This window comes from Panthera onca, chromosome F2 (genome assembly GCF_046562875.1).
Source record: "Panthera onca isolate mPanOnc1 chromosome F2, mPanOnc1 haplotype 2, whole genome shotgun sequence".
NCBI classification, from domain to species: Eukaryota; Metazoa; Chordata; class Mammalia; order Carnivora; family Felidae; genus Panthera; species Panthera onca.
In genome coordinates this window covers 69,247,844-69,258,168 of record NC_138356.1, presented here as the reverse complement: position 1 = coordinate 69,258,168, position 10,325 = coordinate 69,247,844, and the positions used below count along the sequence as shown (strand labels likewise).

Below are 10,325 nucleotides of genomic sequence, written 5' to 3'. Positions count from 1 at the left end.
CCCTACCATTGGGTGACTTGGATCACATGTCCCTTCTATGACCAGTAAGGCAGGTCCATTACTGTAAGAAAGGAATGAATCACACAGATAATGGCACTACGAGGGGAATTGTGAGCTGGATTGTCACTCCAGTCTCCATTTTCCTCCTTCCTTCTTTTCTTTTCTTTTCTTTTTTCTTTTTTCTCTTTTTTATTCTCTATTTTCTTCTTTCTTTCTTTCTTTCTTTCTTTTCCTTTCTTCCTTGCTTTCTTCCTTTCATCCTTTCTCTCTCTTTCAGGTGTAATCGACATATAACATTATATTAGTTTCAGGTGTATGACACGATGATTTGATATTTGTGTACAATGCAAAATGATCACCAATGTCTAGTTGTCATCTGTCCCCATTCAAAGCTAGAATTTTTTTCCTTGTGATAAGCTCATTTTCCATATATTCTTATTAAGAAACAAATGACAACAGATGATACTTAGAGGCAGGCTCTTTTGACTAAAAAGAACAAATGTAAGGGGGAGATAACGGAAGTTAATTAAATACCCACATGTACTACGTAATATTCCAAATGCTACATTGTAGCTCGTTTAATCTTAAGCAACACTACCAGAAACTCAGCCTTTGATTCTCTCTCTTTCTCTTTGGTTTTTAAAGACTAAACTGAGGCTCACAGAAGTTAAGCGACTTGCCCAAGATCAAAGTTAGCAAATGTGAAGTCAAGATTTGAATCCAAGTTTTTATGATCCTAATGCCTATGCTCTTTCCTCTGGGTCAGACATCTTTCAGTGCCAGAGGGACTGAGGACAGAGGGATAATACTTAGCAACAGAAATTCTGCATGTAAAAGAGATGCTTCTTCCCCAAAATGAGGCAGGGCCCTATTAATGTTATAGGTCATCTGGCCAAAGCAAAATCAAACTCATGGCAGATACATCATAGAATAAAAACCGTTCTTCATCACTTAAACCCAAATTGAGGGACATTGTACAAAATATCTGATCCATATTCCTCAAAGCTGGTCAAGGTCATCAAAAACAAGGAAAGGCTGAGATGCTGTCACAGACCAATGGAGATTAAAGAGGCATGGCAGCTAAATTCAATCCCGGATTGAGTCTTGGAACAGAAAAAGAAAAAGACATTAATGGAAAAATTGGTGAAATCCAAATAAAGTCTGGAGTTTCACTAAAAATAATGTACCCATGTCGGTTTCTTAGCTTTGACAAATATTACCATGATAATATAAGATGTTAATGATAGCGGACCCTGGGCGAAGGACATACAGGTGCTCTTCGCACTATCTTTACAGTTATTCTGTGAATTTAAAGTTATTCCAAAATTGTTTGTTAAAACAAAATTGTGTGTGTGTGTGTGTGTGTGTGTGTGTGTGTGTGTGTGTTCATTTTCCCCTGAGTAAACACATGATCAATTGTAGAGCCTGGGGCAAACCTGTAGGTGGGGGGAGCTCCTGACACAAGGTGTTATAGACTGAATGTTGTATCCACCCCCAGATCCATATGTTGAAGACTTATTCCTCAATGTGCTGGTATCTGGAGGTGGTGCTTTGGGGAGGTAATTAGGTTTAGACAAGGTCATGAGGATGAGGCCCCTGTGATGAGATTAGTGTCCCGATAAAAAGAGGAAGAGATCCAGAGCTCACTCGCCCGCCAGCATGTGAGGACACAGAGAAAAGGCAGCCATCTGCAAGCTAGGAAGAGAGCTCTCACCAAGAACCGAATCCACTGGCACCTTGATCTTGGACTTCACAGCCTCTGGACCTGTAAGAAATCAGTGTTTGTTGTTCAAGCTACGCAGTCTGTGGTATGTTGTTATAGCAGCCCGGGAAAGACCAAGACAGAGGATGACATCCTTTGTTCAGGGTGGCAAGCTAAAGAAACGATACTTTAAAATGAAATTGCAGTAACGTGGGGGAACTGGTAATGGTTGATTTTGACTCGTATCTCACATTCCACCCAGGCAAACCTTTCTTCTATGGTTGCTCGCAGTGCAGACTAGGATGTCGCTAAAGCTCACTTCCTTCTGTGCCACGTTTGAGTCACCAATCCAGGGTTGGACCCCAAACGGTGTTGAAACATGTGCCGCCCCTCTAGAAGTTGTCCCAGCACGCCCCCCCCTTCCCCAGTGCTCCATATCTCAGCTTCTGTCCATGGCTTCATTAATTCTCCGGGTTTGCAAACAGCACAGACCGAAGAGAGACTTGCTAATTTCTAATGGTGCCTGATCTCAAATGTACCATTTGGATGGCTTACTAAAAATGAAGAATGTTCTCCCCATTAAAGTCTTCGCAGATGATAAAACTGCATGATCCACTGAGAATATTATGGCTCCTCATTCCTTCCAATGGTGTCTCATTTTTCACATGTTTTCCTTAACCAGCTATAGGAGGTGGGTTAAAAAGAGAAAATAGTGTGGGTGACTTGGCTCCAATTGAGAGAAGAGTTAGGATTCTAAGCATGCGCCCAGTTGACCCTCTTCTTTTCGGGGTAGGACAGAGGGTCTTGCGTAAAGTTTATAAATACACAGATTTCAGAGTTGAAAGTAGGGTGACTGACATTCCTGGTTTGTCCATGACGGAGGAGTTTCCAGGCATGTAAGACTTTCAGAGTGAAATTGGGACAGTTCCAGGCAAGCTGGGATGGTTGATCATCCAGATGGAAGGGACCATAAAGCAATCTTCTCAGACATAAGGCTCCAAAATATATTCTCTCCTCTGGGGGTTCTGACTAGATAAATATTCAAAGGGGTCTGTACACGGTAGATGTGGTGTCAGGAAGCAATGGGTGTCATTGACAGAGATGGATTTGGGCTGGTCATGGGGGCGGTACGAAGCTGGTCTGGCAGAGTCACAGTCAGAACACCTGGGTGCAGGTACCAGCCCTATTGCAAAACAGCTGAGGACACTTGTATACGTGATTCGTCTGTGCTACTCCAGCTTCTTCATCTGCAAAGTGGGAATAGTATTTAGCACCTCCCTCATATGTTTGCCTTGAGATTGAAATTCAATAACTCAGGTAAAGTTCTTAAAATTCCGCTTCGCGTATACAAAGTGCTGGCCAAATATCACCTTTTATTATTGCTGTTGGTACCATTAGCGGTCTGGATTTTTATTCCTAGCTCTGCCAGTTACCAGTCCCATGGCCCTGGTGATCGCAGCTTCCTCATCTGTAAATGGAGAAAATGACACCACCTGACGAGGGATCAGGTGGATTTAGTGACAAAGCAAACGCACAGTCCTCGTATAGATCGTGGAGGCTGCTTTCTCCTCCCGAGGAGGTCCAAGTGGTCCAAGGCTCACGTCCTCTTGTCTCATATTTAGCTCCGTTAGTGGAGTAGAGAGACAGCAGGATTTGTAGACTGGGTCTTAGTCTTGGCTATGCCATGACTAAAGTGTTCATTTAGTGACTTTTCCTTAAAGCAAACAAACAAAATGCTCTGCTTTTCTTGAAAGCCTGGAAATTGGCTGTGGAGGCAGTTACCCAAAAAGAGTGTCAGTCATGCTTTGATAGAGGGAATCATCATTGGAAGAAGCATGTAATCTCTGTAATTATTCATGCTATAACCCACATGTTACCTTTGTCCTCGTTCTTCAGTTCTCGTCCCTTTCCGGATATATCCACTCAGGCACAATCATGACTAAGCAGTGTCATACACTGATGATTCTTTTTTAAGGGACCGTGGAGTTGAGGCTGTAACTGTAACTATAACATAATTCACCACGATCTCCTTCTAGTTCTCCTTTGCCGTTTCCTTCTTCTCTCCTTTCTTTTTCCTTTTTCCTTCTTCATTGCCCCCATCTGCCCTTTCTCTGCCTTCTGTCTTGCCAGAACACTTCCTCATTCTTGATCCTCTCCATCTCTCAGCCCTCGCAGTAGAGACTACCCTGTGTTCCTCAAAGGTGGTTTTCTCTTGTGCTTGGACCCATGGTGAGAGTACATTTCCCAGGGTCCTTTGCAGTGAGGTGTAGCCATGTGACGGAGCTGATCCACTGACATATGAGTAAAAATGGGGAGCACCGCTTCCTGATGACCTGGCCCGTAAAAACCTCGCATGGACGGTCCACTCTCTCTTCCCGGCACTACCGGCTCAGTGTTGAAATCCAGGGACTGTTGATGGTGTTGAAGCCTCCAGCAACCTGTCTACATGTGGGGCTGAACTACTTCTAACTCTGGTCTACACCTCTACCCCTTGCCATCACAATCATCTCTTGGGGGCTTACGTGAGTGAGAAAGTTCTTGTAAATGAAAATTAAACTTTATGTCTAAATAGCCCGAGAAGACTCCTTTCCCACTGTTTCAGATCTTGTGCTTTTCCAAGTCACTCTCTTTCTCTTTTTGCCATTGGTCAATTTTATTAGGAAGTGGATATTACAGCAATATGAAAAGGGCTGTTACACAGGAAAAAAAGCCACAAAGGGCAAAATTCAATCTCTTGGAGGTTGGGGGGGCAGGGACAAAAATGGAAGGGACAACACTATTGCTTTGCTTTAGTGACACTTTATGAGCTAACCTCCCGGAGACCCGGGACCACAGCACTTTTGCTCTCTCTTTCATCTTTACTGCCTGGCACAGAGTAGGTGTTCAATAAAAATGTGTTCAGTGGGGGTGCCTGAGTGGCTCAGTCAGTTGAGTGTCTGATTCTTGATTTTAGCTCAGGTCATGAACCCAGGGTCATGGGATGGAGCCTCACATCTGGCTTTGTGCTGAGGGTGGAACCTGCTTAACATTCTCTCTTTCTCTCCCTCTCTCTCTCTCTCTCTCTCTCTGCCTCCTCCCCTTCTCTTTCTCTCTAAAATTATTTTAAAAATGTGTTCAGTGGATGTGCATGTATGGCCTCAGATCCTCTAGCTACCTGCTGGAAGAACGTTTCTCTTCTTCTTCTTTTCTTTTTTTTAAAGTTTTATTTAAATTCCATTTAGTTAACATACAGTGTAATATTAGTTTCAGGTGTGCAATACAGGGATTCAACACTTCCATACATCACCCAGTGCTCATCACAAGTGCACTCCTTAATCCTCATCACCTATTTAACCCATCCTCTCACCCACCTCCTTCTTTCTTTTTTTAAATCGTTTTATTTTATTTCACTTTTTTCTTCATGGTTAAGTATACTCTTTAACCCCCATTCCCTATTTTCCCATCCCCTCACCCACCTCCACTCTGGCAACCATCAATCTGTTCTCTATAGTTAAGAGTCTGTCTCTTCGTTTGTCTCTCTCTGTTTTGTTTTCCTTTGCTTGTTTGTTTTGTTTCTTAAATTCCATATATGAGTGAAATCATGTGGTATTTGTCCTTCTCTGACTGACTTATTTTGCTTGGGATCGTCTTCTCTAGCTCTGTCCATGTCCTTGCAAATGGCAAGATTTCATTCTGTTTTATGGCTGAATAATACTCCAGTATGTACATATGTATATATATACACACCACATCTTCTTTATCCATTTACCTATCAGTGGGCACTTGAGCTAATTCCATAGCCTGGCTATTATAAATAATGCTGCTATAAACATAGGGGTATATGTATCCCTTTGAATTAGTGTTTTCATATTTTTTGATCAGAGTAGTTTTAATTTTTTGAGAAACCTCCATACGATTTCCCACAATGGCTGCACCAATCTGCATTCCTACTAACATTGCAAGAGGGTTCCTTTCTCTCCACATCCTCACCAACACCTGTTGTTTCTTGTGTGTGTGTGTGTGTGTGTGTGTGTGTGTGTGTAGCCATTCTAATTCTGACAGGAGTAAAGTGACATCTCACTGTAGTTTTGATTTGTGTTTCCCTGATGAAGAGTGATGTTGAACATCTTTTCATGTGTCTGTTGGCCATCTGGTTGTCTTCTTTGGAGGAATGTCTCTTCATGTCTTCTGCCTATTTTTTAATTGTGTTATTTGTTTTTTAGGTATTGCGTTGTATCTGTTCTTTATATATTTTGGATACTAACCCTTTATCAGATATATCATTTGCAAATATCTTCTCCCACTCAATAGGTTACCTTTTAGTTTTGTTGATTGGTTCCTTCACTGCACAGAAAGTTTTCATTTTGATATAGTCCCAAAGGTTTAGTTTTGCTTTTATTTCTATTGATTCAGGAGACCTATCTAGAAAAATGTTGCTACAGTTGATGTCAGAGAGATTACTGCCTGCACTCTTTTCAAGAATTTTTATGGTTTCAGGTCTCACATTTAGGGCTTTAATCTATTTTGAGTTTATTTTTGTGTATGGTGAGAAAAAGTGGTCCAGTTTCATTCTGTTGCATGTGGCCGTTCAGTTTTTCCAACACTATTTGTTGAATAGACTGTATTTTTCCCATTGTATATTCATTCCTCCTTTGTCAAAGTTAACTGACCATATAACTGTGGCTTATTTATGAGTCTCCTATTCTATTCTCATATCTATGTGTCCATTTTTATGCCAGCACCACACTGTTTTAAAAGCTACCACATTGTAATATAACTTGAACTCTGTAATGTATCTTGAAAACCTCCAGTTTTGTTTTTATTTTTCAAGATTGCTTTGGCTATATGAAGTCTTTCGTGGTTCTGTACAATCTTTTTAGGATTGTTTATTCTAGTTCTGTGAAAAATGCTGTTGGTATTTTGACAGAGATTAAGTCTATCGATTGCTTTGGGTAGTATGGACATTTTAACAATATTTGTTCTTCTCCAAGTCTCTCTTTTCTTGATTATGTAGATCTCAGGCAGCTGTTTCCATGCTGGCACCCTCACAATCCGTGCAGTGCTCAGCAAAGAAGCCTTCAATTACAAAGGAAGAGTACATTCAATAATATTTATTTTTGGTGATATACTACCTTACATTCAACATATAATCACAATACACTATGTTCTCTCCCATTCTCTAGAAACGAGATAGAGCAAGGAAAGTCAACAGCTGCCTTCAGAGTTCTAAAATGGATAATACAATATAGTTTGGAAGTCAGAGAGCCTTATGGAAGTCAAAGCAGGGATAACTAATTCAAAGTGGACCTGGGGTGCCTAGGTGACTCAGTCGGTTGGGTGTCTGCCTTTGACCCAGATCATGAGCTCATGGTTTGTGAACTGAAGCCCCACATCGGGCTTTCTGCTGTCCACACAGAGCCCTCTTTGTAACCTCCGTGTCCCCCTGTCTCTGCCCCTCCCCTGCTTGCATCTCTCCCTCTCTCTTTCTCTCTCTCTCTCAAAAAAATTTTTTTAAAACAACACAAAACAAACACAAAAACAAAGTGGACCTAAGTCAGGCAAGTCTTCCTAAGGAAGGACCTGACTTGAATCTTAAAGAATGAGTAAGAACCAAGCAAAGGGTGAAGGAAGGGCGAGCTCACATGAGAATTATAAACAGGACGGCAGTGAGATGGCATGACTTCCCCAGAAACTTCATTTTACATCAGGCCAGAATGAAAGGTATAGATGACTTGGGTTTGGATGATAAACCTGGAGATCCCAGCTGGGACCGGATCCTGAAGGACATCACATTGAAGGTTAATGTGCATTTGACACCATCTGTTCTTGTCTCCTTATTAATATACCATGTCATGATTCCCCAGTCACCACATCGAGAATAATCCCTGTTCCCCATACATGGCTGCCCCTGTGTGCTAAGCACAGTCCCTGAGGTGGGAGAGATATCAGTGCAATGACCGAGCTTTTCCACAGTCGCTCTGAAATGTCACTGTCTTGGGTGATCTTAGGGTCAGCCTCACTCTGTGTGAGTTTGCTGAGGAGCTTCCGTGAAGAAAAAACCGTGTGGCGTGGGAGAACGTGACACAGTACCTTAAAACTCTTCTTTGTGTGTGGGTCGTGAGCCTTTTCATCTTCAACCACAATATCATCACCGTTGCTGCATTTTGTCCTTTTTACTTATACAGCCCTTTACTGATGATAATGGTTTTACTTAAATTTGATCTTCCCTACTCTCCTCTACGATGTGCAAAATGGATTCTGTGATCTCATCGTGTAGGCCTGAGGTCTAGAGAATTGAGATATTTTGCCTCTCATCATTTGTAGGTGGTTGAGCCAGGATCAGAATTTCGATTCAACAAGTGTTTTCTAAGGCTTCACCTCCTTGAGACCAACCATCACATCTCTTAAAATATTGGCACCTTACCAGTGCTTTAAATAGCCACTTAACCTCGATTTGAGATTTAACTTAAAATAGTGATTCAGCACATGAGCTTTGAAACAGAGGCTAACCTGGATTCAGAACCCGGTTCTCGGCATATTTGGGTGAAACCTAACCCTAGCAGAGCAGCGGGTTCTTACGTGTAAGTGGGACTGTGAATGTTTTCCTCATAGGGCTGTTGTGAGAGTCAGATGTGACATTTAGCATACTGCCTGGCACACAGAATTGCTTAGTTTATGCTATTGTCTCTTGGTCCCTGGGTCTCTATTTGCAGTCATTATCTTTACCTTACACGAAATTTTAAATGTATTCGAGTGTAGGCAGAGTTGCACAGTGACCACCCCATACCAGACACACAGCATCTACAGGGCTCAGCTCATGACCAGTTTGACCCCCGGTACCACCTTCTTTTCCCCGTTATTACTTTGAAGGAGATGTCAAGCATCCTATCCTTTCCTCTGTAAGTTATGCAACATGTACCCTTGAAAGATAAAGATTAAAAAGTAGTAATAACCATGGGGCACCTGGGTGGCTCAGTTGGTTAAGCATCCGACTCTTGATTTCGGCTCAGGTCACAATCTCACCGTTCGTGGGTTTGAGCCCTGCGTGGAGCTCTGTGCTGACAGTGCGGAGCCTGCTTGGGATTCTCTCTGTTTTTCTCTCTCTCTGCCCCTCCCCTGCTCACACTTGCACTCTCTCTCTCTCAAAATAAATACATAAACTTAAAAAAATAGTCATAACTACAGTACAGTTATCACTTGGCCCTGAAAAACACAAAACCAAAGAAAACCAATAGTCGTAGCAGACTGAATAGTAACTCCCCAGAGATGTTCATGTCCTGATCCCTGAACCTGTGAATAAGTTATATGGCAGAGGAGAATTAAGGTTACATATGGGTTTACGATTGCTAATTGGCTGACCTTAAAATAGGGAGATTATCCTGGATTATCCAGGTGGGCCCAAGGAAATCGTAAGAGTCCTTAAAGGGAAGAGGAAAGCAGGGAGGGAGAACCATATAGATGGCAGCAGAGGAAGAACATAGTTGTTTTTTTTTTTAATTTTTTAATGTTTATTTATTTTTGAGAGACAGAGTATGAGCAGGGAAGGGACAGAGAGAGAGGGAGACACAGAATCTGATGCAGGCTCAGGCTCTGAGCTGTCAGCACAGAACCTGATGCGGGGCTTGAACTCACAAACTATGAGATCATGACCTGAGTCGAAGTTGGACACTTAACTGACTGAGCCACCCGGGCACCCGAAGAAGGACATAGTTTGGTACTGCTAGCCTTGAAGGTAGAGGAAGGGGGCCAAGGAATGGGGGTGACCTATAGAAGTTGGAAAAGGTAAGGAAACAGTTTTTCCCTCAAAGCCTCTAGAAAGAATGAAATCATGTGGATACCTTTTATTAACTCAGTGAGACCCATTTCAGATTCCAGAACTATAAGATAATAACTTTGTGTGGTGTGAAAACCCCTAAATTTGTAGTAATTTGTTATAGGGCCGTAGGAAACGAATATAACAATAATTACTTAATATCATCAAATATTCAGTCAGTTTAGCTCAGTGTTTGAACTCATAGCTGAGAATTCTGGCCATTGTACTTCTCTGTTTGGACTAAATGTCTAAAATATTGCTCTCATAAAAATATTTCAGAAGGCTTTAAGTCTATTTTTGACCAGAGAATCCAAATGAAGTATGTTGCTTCTAAAATGAAAGATAATTCTTGATGAAGAATATTTTATTTTATGTTACTCATTTTTTTTCATTCTTCTTCTACTATGAGTTATCTATTTTGCTAACCCTTGGGAGGGTAGATATACTATGACCCACTCTTTCTCCTTCAAGGCTGTGGCAGCAAGGATAGCACAGAGATTAAAAACATAACTTCTGGGACCATACTTTCTGGTTAATTTCAGTTCTGCCACCGGCCAGCTGCATGATCTAAAGCAAGTTAACTACTTTCTCTGATCATCGGTTTCTTCACAGATAAAATGGGGATGGGGCGCCTGGGTGGCTCAGTCAGTTAAGCGTCCGACTTCAGCTCAGGTCATGATCTCACGGTCCGTGAGTTCGAGCCCCGTGTCGGGCTCTGGGCTGATGGCTCAGAGCCTGGAGCCTGCTTCTGATTCTGTGTCTCCCTCTCTCTCTGCCCCTCCCCTGTTCAAGCTCTGTCTCTCTCTGTCTCAAAAATAAATAAACGTTAAA

The 10,325-nt window shown here is 42.0% G+C and overlaps 1 protein-coding gene across 11 annotated transcripts in view; it reads left to right on the top strand.

Annotated features, from left to right (window-relative positions):
* LRATD2 (LRAT domain containing 2) overlaps nucleotides 1-10,325 on the top strand; it is a 135,342-nt gene that overhangs the window by 32,071 nt on the left and 92,946 nt on the right. The window lies entirely within an intron of this gene.